The 9,820-nt window shown below is 43.9% G+C and overlaps 1 pseudogene; it reads right to left on the bottom strand.

Annotated features, from left to right (window-relative positions):
* On the bottom strand, positions 1-404 carry LOC118638624 (annotated as a pseudogene).
* Positions 405-9,820: the final 9,416 nt, after the last annotated feature.

Here is a 9,820-nt window from a genome sequence, read left to right as displayed (position 1 = left end):
CTATTCCTTTCCTTCGCTGCACAGCCTGGCACTGGGATTGGTGAATCTGATGGCAGCTGGGCTGCTCTCTCCACAGTGGCTTGTGGGTCTTTGAGGAGATGCTGTGAGCAGTCTCTGCACAGTGAGATCTGTTGCACGTCAGCAGCACTTCAAGCCCTTGACATTGTGGACCAGGAACTTCTGAAAGCCACTGGGCAGCATGTGCTTTGTTTTCTTCTTGCTCCCATGACCAATGTTGGGCATCGAGATTGGCCCTTGAATCTTCCACGCACCCTATCGTCAATGCCTCTGGGTTTCCACCAGTTACACTTAGTTTTGACATATCGGCCTGACTAGTGCCAGATGAACTTCTTGGTCCTCTTTTTGACAAACTTGCATTTCATGAGAGGTCTGAGGGCAGCCATGATGCCAAGTAGGTGATGGCTGCCCCCTCTGTAGGCTGTGCCAAGGAAGAGTATTATCTCATTTTATGACAGAATCATGTCCCAAAAAATGAGTGAACTAAGTCTAACAGTGAAAATGAACAGAGCCCTGACTGAGTAACTTAGTTTGTTAGAAAGTCATCCTGGCCCTGGCCCTGGCCCTGGCCGGTTTGGCTCAGCAGTTAGAGCGTCAGCCTGCGGTCCAGGGAGACCCGGGTTCGGTTCCGGCTAAGGGCATGTACCTCGGTTGCAGTTTGTTCCCGGCCCTGGTTGGTCGTGCGGGTGGCAGCCACTCGATGTGTCCCTTTCACGTCGATGTTTCTCTCTCTTCCTCTCTCTCCCTCCCACTCTATCTGTGCAAAAAATAGAAAGTCATCCTGATACACCAAGGTTGCAAGTTTGATCCTTGGTCAGGGCACATACAAGAATCAACCAATGACTGCATAAATAAGTGGAACAATAAATAAGTCTCTCTCTCTCTCTCTCTCTTTCTTCTATCTGTTTATTTCTATTGCTCTCTAATCAATAAATAAAAATTTTTTAAAAGAGAAAATGATAGAGATGAATGTAAAGTGTTTAATAAATTCCAAAAACAATTGCAAAAGAGAGAGAACGGGATGGGATCAATTCCCAGGGAAAAGTCAGTAAGAGTCTATGGTGAGAAGTGGCGTGCAGAACATGGGAGTGACTATGCACCTGCTCTTCGGTGCTCAGCACCTGTCTTGGGAATTGCATCCCACTAGAGGGGCCCTACTTTAGGAAAACTGACAAACTTGCAGACTACAGAAGAGACACAAAACAGCATGAGGGAAATCTGCAAGTACTTGAAGTTCTCACATAGAAAAGGGATTGAATGTGTCTTGTAGAAGTCCAGAAGGCAGGCAGACAAAAGCAGCCTAAAGGTGTGGTAAATGCCAATAATATTCCTTAAGAGTTTACTGTATGCCAGACACTGTTTTAATTATATTTATCATTTCATTAAATACCATAAAAATTGGTAAAATGTTATCACCCCCATTTTACAGATGAGAAAGATGAGGCATGGAGAGGTTGAACAGCATACCCATGCTCACAAGTAGTGAATGGCAGAACTATGGTTTGAAGGGAGAGAGACTGAGCCCAAGTCCACCTGCCTGTGTGGAAGGAATTGTAAGCTAAGGAACTTGCAATCACAGGAAGTATCCAACAGAGGCTGCCTGAAGGCACCACAACCCAGGATGCTTTTGAGGTACATCTTTACTTCAGAGGGACATCAATGCACATTATCTCTAAGCATATTTTTCCAACGCTGAGAATTAGGAATTTAAAACTCTGAATGATCATGTTCCAAGATGTTACTAGTATTGAACATTGATTGTTGGGATTATAGGCTGTTTTTACTTTTTATTTAAATTTTTCTGTACTTGATGAATTTTCTTACAGTGAGCATGTATTACATAATTACAAAGAAACACTCAAGCTCTTTCCTATTGAAGAAGGGAAAAGGATCTATGAATTTGTGAAGAAAAATGTAAACAAATGATTTCTGTACGGGTCAAAGGGTAGTAAATAAGCTTTACATTCGTTAAGAAATTTTCAACAAAATTTCCCAAAGTATGATTTTTTTCTGAAAAAATCCTAATGATCTTATATCATTTTTCCTTTACATTGAGTAGAAAAAAAAGAAGTCATTATATTAAAAAAGCAGGACTCATGGGTATCATATGAAAACAGTTTTATTCTCCGTTCCCCTCCCCCACACCACCTGCTCACACCCATTCTGTGGGGTTATTTGTGGATCCTTCAGAGCTGTCCCATCTCACTGGGCATCTCTCAGCAGCGGTTCTCTCAGATTCAAGCAAAACTACCTCCTGGGTCGCTGATTCTGAGGGAATAGTTCCAATCTCCTTTTGCTGAGATCCTCTTGCCCTTCCGGGCCATGTCGTCTGTCCCCCAGGATTTAACACCATCCCAGCAAAGCTCTCCCAGGTGTCCCTCATCTGGCCCTGGGAAACACTCCTCTTTGATACGCCACTAGAGGGCGCACAGTCACTTCCTAAACACCGCCCGTGCCCTTTCAGCCAAGCAGTTGCCCGTAGGTTACCATTTTTTTCAAGTCCGGCTGCATGGGACAATTATTTCCCATTATCAGAGGGCCGTTCGCAGCACATCAATTACACTGTCCTGAGATATATTGTCTAATCTCGTACTGCAAGTATTTTATACCTTCAAGGTGAAATCTGTGTTAAGGGCAACAAAACTAGTTCTAAATATCTGCTTTGTGAGTTCTGGCTGGGTGGCCTAGCACCTACCTCGCTTTGGGAACTGGAAGTGGTTAGCGCCCATCATCTCAGGGTCTCTGTACTAACAGAGATTAAACATGAAATGTTACTTGAAGATCCACATACATGGAATCTTACTGGTGTTCGTTCTGTCATTCATTTGTGGAAAGAAGGAAAGGAAGGAGGGAAGAAAGAAGAAAAGATGAAAGGAAAGGATTTTACATTTTCTAGAGCATCTATTATGTACTTGCTGCTATGCTAAGTGCTTTGAAATATACACATTTTGGGTGTTACTATCCTAGACTTTTCAAGTGAGTTTACGATGGAAGTTCATGGAAGTTATGGGGTCTTGCTTGGGTCCAGCTGCCTCTCAATGCAATGCTTTTCTTTTACCCTATACTTACTACCACAACTATATCCTTAGCAATTACTCTATATGTGGTAAACCAGTGACCTGTATTTTAAAAACAAATGAAAGACCTGCCCTGCCGGTGTGCTCAGTGGTTGAGCGCCAACCCATGCACCAAGAGGTCGCTGGTTCGATTCCTGATCAGGGCACATGCCCAGGTTGTGGGCCCAATCCCCAGTGGGGGGCATGCAGGAGGTGGCCCATCGATGTTTCTATCTCTCTCTCCCTCTCCCTTCCTCTCTCTCAAAAATCAATAAAATAATGTCTAATAATGAATAAAATAAAATAAATAAAAGAGCAGAATAGTTTTTGAATTTTTGAATGTTTAATTTATTTTTTATTTCTTCCTTAAATGTTTATTAAAATTCTCCAGTAAAGTCCTTTGGATATTGAGCTTTCTTTGTAGGACAGTTTTTAAGTAAAAATTACATTTATTTAATAGATATAGGACTATTCATGTTATCTACTTATCCTTGAATGTGCTTTGGTAGTTTGTTTTTCAAGGAATTTGTAATTTTATCTACTGATTGTCAGAGACGTCAAAATTATTGGTGTAAAGTTTTTGATAATATTCCCTTATACTTTTTATATTTATTATTCTGGTTATTGGTAATTTATTTCTTCTCTTTTTCCTCTGGCTAGAGGTTTGTCAGTTTTATAAATCTTCTTTAAAAACTGTTTTGTTTTTATCACTATTGTTAAAATGTTTTTTTCTTTATTGATATTAGGGAGAGAGTAAGGGAGAGGGAGAGAAAAATAGAAACATCGATGAGAAAGAACATTGATTGACTGCCTCCTGCATGCCCCTAACTGGGGGATTGGGCCCCCAACCTGGGCATGTGCCCTGACCTGGAATCAAACTGGCAACTTCTTTGTGCATGGGTTGATGCTCAACCACTGAGCCACACTGATAGGGCTGCATTTTTTTTAATGGGGGAAAGGGAAGATTCCTTTTAAAAAGGAAAAGTTAGATGACTCATTGGTCACTCTGTCCTATTGCTGGAGGCCATGCCTAGGCTGTTCCTGTAAGGCAGTGTTCCTCAAAGACCATCTGCAACAGTCACCTAGAACTTGTTACAAATGCAGATTCCTGACCTGAGCCTTCTCTTAGCTTCCTATTGCTGCTGCAACAAATTACCACAACACAAGGGCTTAAAACAACACAGACTTATTGTTTTACAGTTGCAGATGTCCAAAGTCTAAAATGGGTAAGGCAGGGTGTATGCCTTCTGGATGATCTAAGGGAAAATCTGTTTTCTTGCCTTTTCCAGCTTCTGCCATTCCTTGGTTCATGGCTGCTTTATTCCTACCTTTGCTTCGGTTCTCTCATCTCTGATTTTGAAACTCCTGCCTCCGTCTCTCACTTCTAAGGATGCTTGTGAGTACCCTGGCCCACACAGACAGTGCAGGATAATAGTCTCATCTCAAGATCCTCGACTCAACTACATCTGCAAAGTCTTTTTGCCAAATTAGGAAACATATTCACAGATTTGAGGGATTAGAATGTGAACATCTTTGAGAGGCCATTATTTTGCCTACTGTGATGCCCTAGGAATCCTGTTGAGAAGTTTTATGGGGGGCCTAGGAAACTTCCTATTTCACATGCCTCCTGATCATCGCCACACTGAAGTTGGAAACCATTGCCATAAATAAATACAGACCCTCTTTTTTAAAGGCAAGCATCCTAAGAGATCTATTGTCTTCCTCAACAGCCCAAACTAAGTGTGTTCCATCAAATTAACAATGAAAAGAAGTTAAAGTATGCCTTGCCCCAACCCAATGTTCTAATGTCAGATTATGTGGCAGCATTTTTTAAACTTCTTAGTTTGTTTTCAACACCCTAACTAGTCTACCTTTTCTTCTTACTTGAGGCTTCCAGTATTTATTTTCTCCTTTCCAATATTTTTTATAATATGGGACAAGCCAGTTCAAAGTACTAACTGCAGGATTCCTTCCTAAGATTTCACAACAGATTTTAATTATTTACAATATGTGATTAAGAGCATCAACTTGCCCTGCCGGTGTGGCTCAGTTGGTTGAGTGTCATCCTGTGCACTGAAAGGTCAGCAGTTAGATTCCTGGTCAGGGCACATGCCTAGGGGTGGGTTTAACCTCCAGTTAGGGTGAGTGCAGGAGGCAACCAATTGATCTCTCTCTCTCTCTCTCTCACCCATCCTCTCTCTCTGTGTAAAATCTATAAAAACATATTTTTTTGTTTAAAAAGGAGCATCAGCTTTATAGTCAAATAACCTTGCTTCTGATTCCAGATATGCCACTTACTAGCTGTGTAACCCTGGGCAAGTTACTTAACTATGCTGTGTCTAGACTATCTCAGCTACAAATTGAAGGTGATAATAGTCCCTGTCACTTAAGAGTGTTGTGAAGATTAAATGGTTATTACATGGAAAGTGCTGAGACTGGCATCTGTTGCATGGTACTGACCCAATAAATGTTAGCTATTGTTATTAGTCTTGAATAATGTGGTTCACCATATTTGCATCTCATTGTATATTACTGCTATGCTTTGGGGGTTAGTATGCATCCCCAGTTTGTGTCTTCATCAATTGTCAAGGAGGGAGAATGAAGAGCACAGGTAGCTTGTGTTTGCTGGTGGGACTACTTTGTTTTTTCTGCAGACTATTTGCCTTACAAAGCATGGTGCTCAGTGGGAAGAATGAAGTGGTCCTGAAAACTTGGGAGAATAGGGTGTAGTCCTGTAGGTAGGGACTCTCTTACTGAAAGGAGGAGGGGGATGGGTGAGACATTGTCACTCTCAGTTGAAGGTCAGAGGTCAGGGATGTTTATCCTGTCAGAGGGAGGACAAGAGGAACCCTCAAGAAGAGGATTATATCTGTCATGTTCTAGCAGGAAAGAGATGGTACATTCAAACTGGTGCTATTTTGGAAACATTTAATAAAAAGATGTGGGAGAGGAAGAAATTTCCCTTTACTCTTCAGGTTCTTCTGTGTGGTTTAATGATTAGATCCACACAAGAGATCAACAAGAGCAAATAACCAAATTTAATTACATATGTACATACAGGAGCCCCACCTACCTGACAGAGGGGAAGTGAAGTTGTATGACATGCTGAGCTGAGGGTGAGGTAAGGCGCCTGGGGGCTGCAGAGGGGAGAAACGACACTGCAGCATGGTTAGGAAGAGCGGATGTTCAGTAATTAGAAGTTGACCTTGTCCTGTGGACAGGTCATAAAATAGTTATTTTTGTTGATTACTCTTATTATGGGAAAGGCCCCAAATTTAAATCCTTTAAGGGAAAAATAAAAGTTTCTCTTGAGCCTATAGGGTCTCAATTGCCAAAATAATCTACATGCCAATGTAGCACATCTTGGGGAAGTTAGTTCTGAACCCCTTCAGTGACCAAGGTGTCATGTGCCATTACACTCATTCAGCTGACTGGGCATGGGGAGGGCAGAGACAGAGCCAGCCATGTGGGTGGAGCCAGGGACAGGATGGAATGTGGTCTGTCCTGGGCCACCTCTGGGGAGGAAGTGGGGGCAAGAAAACTCTGAACTCATTTTCTTCCCTCTGCTCTCGTGCTGGGGTTCTCTGTTGGCGAAACCTCGCTGGAAGCCGGAGGACATCTGTTTAGTGCCGCGTCAGCCACTTAGGGCTCAGAGCAGGGCTGAGAGGGGTGGAGACCGGTTCTGGAGGGGCATATGAGAGGTCTCCAGGACAAGGAGTAGCATTGCTGCCATAAAGAGATGACGGAGGAGTGTTAATCCATGGCATAAGGAGCGGTGGGGTCACAAGACAGCGAACACATAGGAGCGGCCTGATGAACTGGTCAGCACAGAGAGGTGCAGAATGCTCCAAATAAGCCCCGCTGCGACAACTGACAGACTTGTGTGAGCTTGCAGTGTTTCTGGGACGGTCCTCCTTGGGGTGGCGCCTACCCTGGGGCAGGGTGTGTCCTCTGGAGCACTGAGCTTTGTCATGGAGCCACAGACTGTATTTCATCACACTGTGAACACCTTTGCTGACAAGCTAGAGTCTTGGAGGTGAGAAGCACTGGAATGCTCCATGGAGGGTGTTTCACAGGTCTCCAAGTAGAGCTGGGGCCTGGGCCAGGGTCCTTGGTACAATGGACACACCTGGGACAAGGGCTCCTCTGTTTTAGTATATTGTACTCAGGTTTAGAATGAAGAAACATTGTTTTTAGGAGCTTAAAAAAGTCTAGATATGCATACAGAAAGCCAATAAACAGAAATAGTAAGACTGTGTGTGTGTGTGTGTGCGTGTCTGTGTGTGAGTGTCTAGGTAGGTAAAATGGGTGAAGAGAGTTAAATAGTACAAACTTCCAGCTATAAAGTAAGTCCTGGGGGCACAGCATACACCGTGGTGACTATGGTTAGAAGCACAGTGTTGTATATAAGCCTCCAGCGACTGGGTGGTGCCCTACGCTAGGGTACAGGCCCTGCAGGGGCGCCCAGTCCGGCAGCGGCGGGCGCTCCTGCCTGCGAGCCCGCGGGGCCTACACGCCCGGCTGCGCACCGGCCAGACGTCCGACGAGGCGGCGGCTGCGGGCCGGCCTTCGGCGCCCAGGTGCAGGCCACAGGCCGCGGCAGCCTGGCCACCTTCCACGCCGGGCCAGCTGCTTGGCCTCGGGGTACCGGACCTGCAGGCCTGGCTGCGCACCTGGGCGGCGGCGCCGGAGGCGGCGGCCGTGCGCCTGCGTGAGCTCCAGGCCTGCAGGGGCCGCGCAAGGCCACCGCCCGACACCGCCTCTGGCTGGGCCGGCAGAAGGCCTGCGCCGAGTCCACTGTGGAGGCCAGGCCCTAACTGCTCTACAGGCCTCACGTGGGTTGAGCACACTGTTGCCCTAGGCGTCACTTCCCTGAGTTAGGAGCTCCAAAGGAACCTCACTGTGTAAGAAGTGGTACCACCTTTCCTTGAGGCCTATAAGGTGAGGTACAAGTGCACCTTGATCGCAGGGACAGTTCCGACTGAAAGGCGTTCACGTCATCGCAGCCAGGAGGCCCTGCCTTGGAAAGCACCGAGCCAGACTTGGAGTCACCGAAACCCAGATTCCAGATCGGGTCCTGTCATTCACTCACCTGAGACTGTGGGCAAATCAAGAGCTCTTTGTCATTGTTTACATGTGTAACCTGGTTTATTTATATCTTCCACACCTGCCTCAGATATAGAAGAGAAACATGAAAAGTAACCCTTTTCAAAAAATACAATGCTAATATTAGCACTACTATTGATACCACTGTCTAAGCTTAGAGTGTCATTTCTGTTATACTTCCTCAATACTGTATTTAGTTGGGCAATTTGGGGCTTCCAGTTCTTTTGATTTTGTGGGAATCGTGTCTCTGGCTGGCCCAGGTGAAGGTGACGTGATGTGGTGCTTTCTGCAATAAAAGAAAAGCCTCTTCGAAGAATACAGTAGGATCCGGTTTTCCTGGATTGGATTCCCCAAGCCTGACAGCTGTTTTTAGTTAGGTAACCTAAATGAGGCCAGAGGCTGGGAGAAGATAAGAACTTTCCCCCAAAACAGAAGTTTTTCTATATGAGATCTCTAAGTATGCAGAGCTGTGTATTAGTTATCTATTGCTACATAACAAATCACCCCAAAATATAAACCTAAAACAATAAACGTTTATTATTGCATAAAAAATAAATGCTGTATTGCATATTTGAAAGTTGCTAAGAGAGTAGATCGTAAAAGTTCTCATCACAAGAAAAAAAATGTGTATGATGACCCATGTTAACTAGACTTATTGTGGTGATCATTTTGTAATATATACAAAATATTGAATCGTTATGTTGCACAACTGAAAATAATATAATATGACATGTCAATTATATCTAAATTTTTTAAAATAGTAAGGAAAAAATAAAAAGGTTTTAACTTGGAAAAAGAATAAAGAAAGGCCCTGACTAGGTTGGTCAGTTGGTTAGAGTGTTGTCCCAAAACTCAGGTCAGGGCACATACAAGAATCAACCAATGAATGCATAAATAAGCAGAACAACAAATTGATCTCTCACTGTCTCTCTCTCTAAAATCAATTTAAAAAAATGAAAAAAAGAATGGAGCAATTGAGAATCTAGGTGGAAAACAATTGTTAGCAGCGCAAACTGGAGAGCAGTTATGTCAAGAAGTAAAAGAAAGCTGTTCAATGTCAGGAAACACAACTTTACATCCTGCCTCTTCAATATATTTCCCACCCAGCAACCAGAGTAGCATTTAGAAAACATAAAACTGAATGCACACTCATCTGCTTTAAACCTCTCTGTAGCTTTCCCTGGAGCTTTGAATAAACCCAAATTCCATACTCTACCTAAAGTTCCCACATCTCTCCCATACTCGCTTCTCCCTACGTATCTCTTGCACACTCATTTTGCTCATTCTATTCCACCAATATTGACCACCCCTTTCCCAAAACTGCATGCTCTTTTTTTTTAATCCTCACCCAAAGATATATTTATCGATTTATTTTTAGAGAGAGGGAGAGAGAGAAACATCAATGTGAGAGAAACATCAATCAGTTGCCTCCAGTACGTGCTCCCATTGGGGTTGGAATCCACAACCTAGGTATGTGCACTGACTGGAAATCAAACCCGAAACCTTTTGGTGTACGGGATGATGCTCCAACCAACTGAGCACGCAGCCAGGGCAAAACTGCATGCTCTTGAGAGCTCTTACGGTTCTCCTGCCTGGACTGCTGCTCCACTTCCTTCACTGGCCCCATAGACCTGGGCCTT

This window comes from Molossus molossus, unplaced genomic scaffold (genome assembly GCF_014108415.1).
Source record: "Molossus molossus isolate mMolMol1 unplaced genomic scaffold, mMolMol1.p scaffold_m16_p_1, whole genome shotgun sequence".
Taxonomy (NCBI): domain Eukaryota; kingdom Metazoa; phylum Chordata; class Mammalia; order Chiroptera; family Molossidae; genus Molossus; species Molossus molossus.
This window is presented reverse-complemented; position numbering and strand designations above follow the sequence as displayed.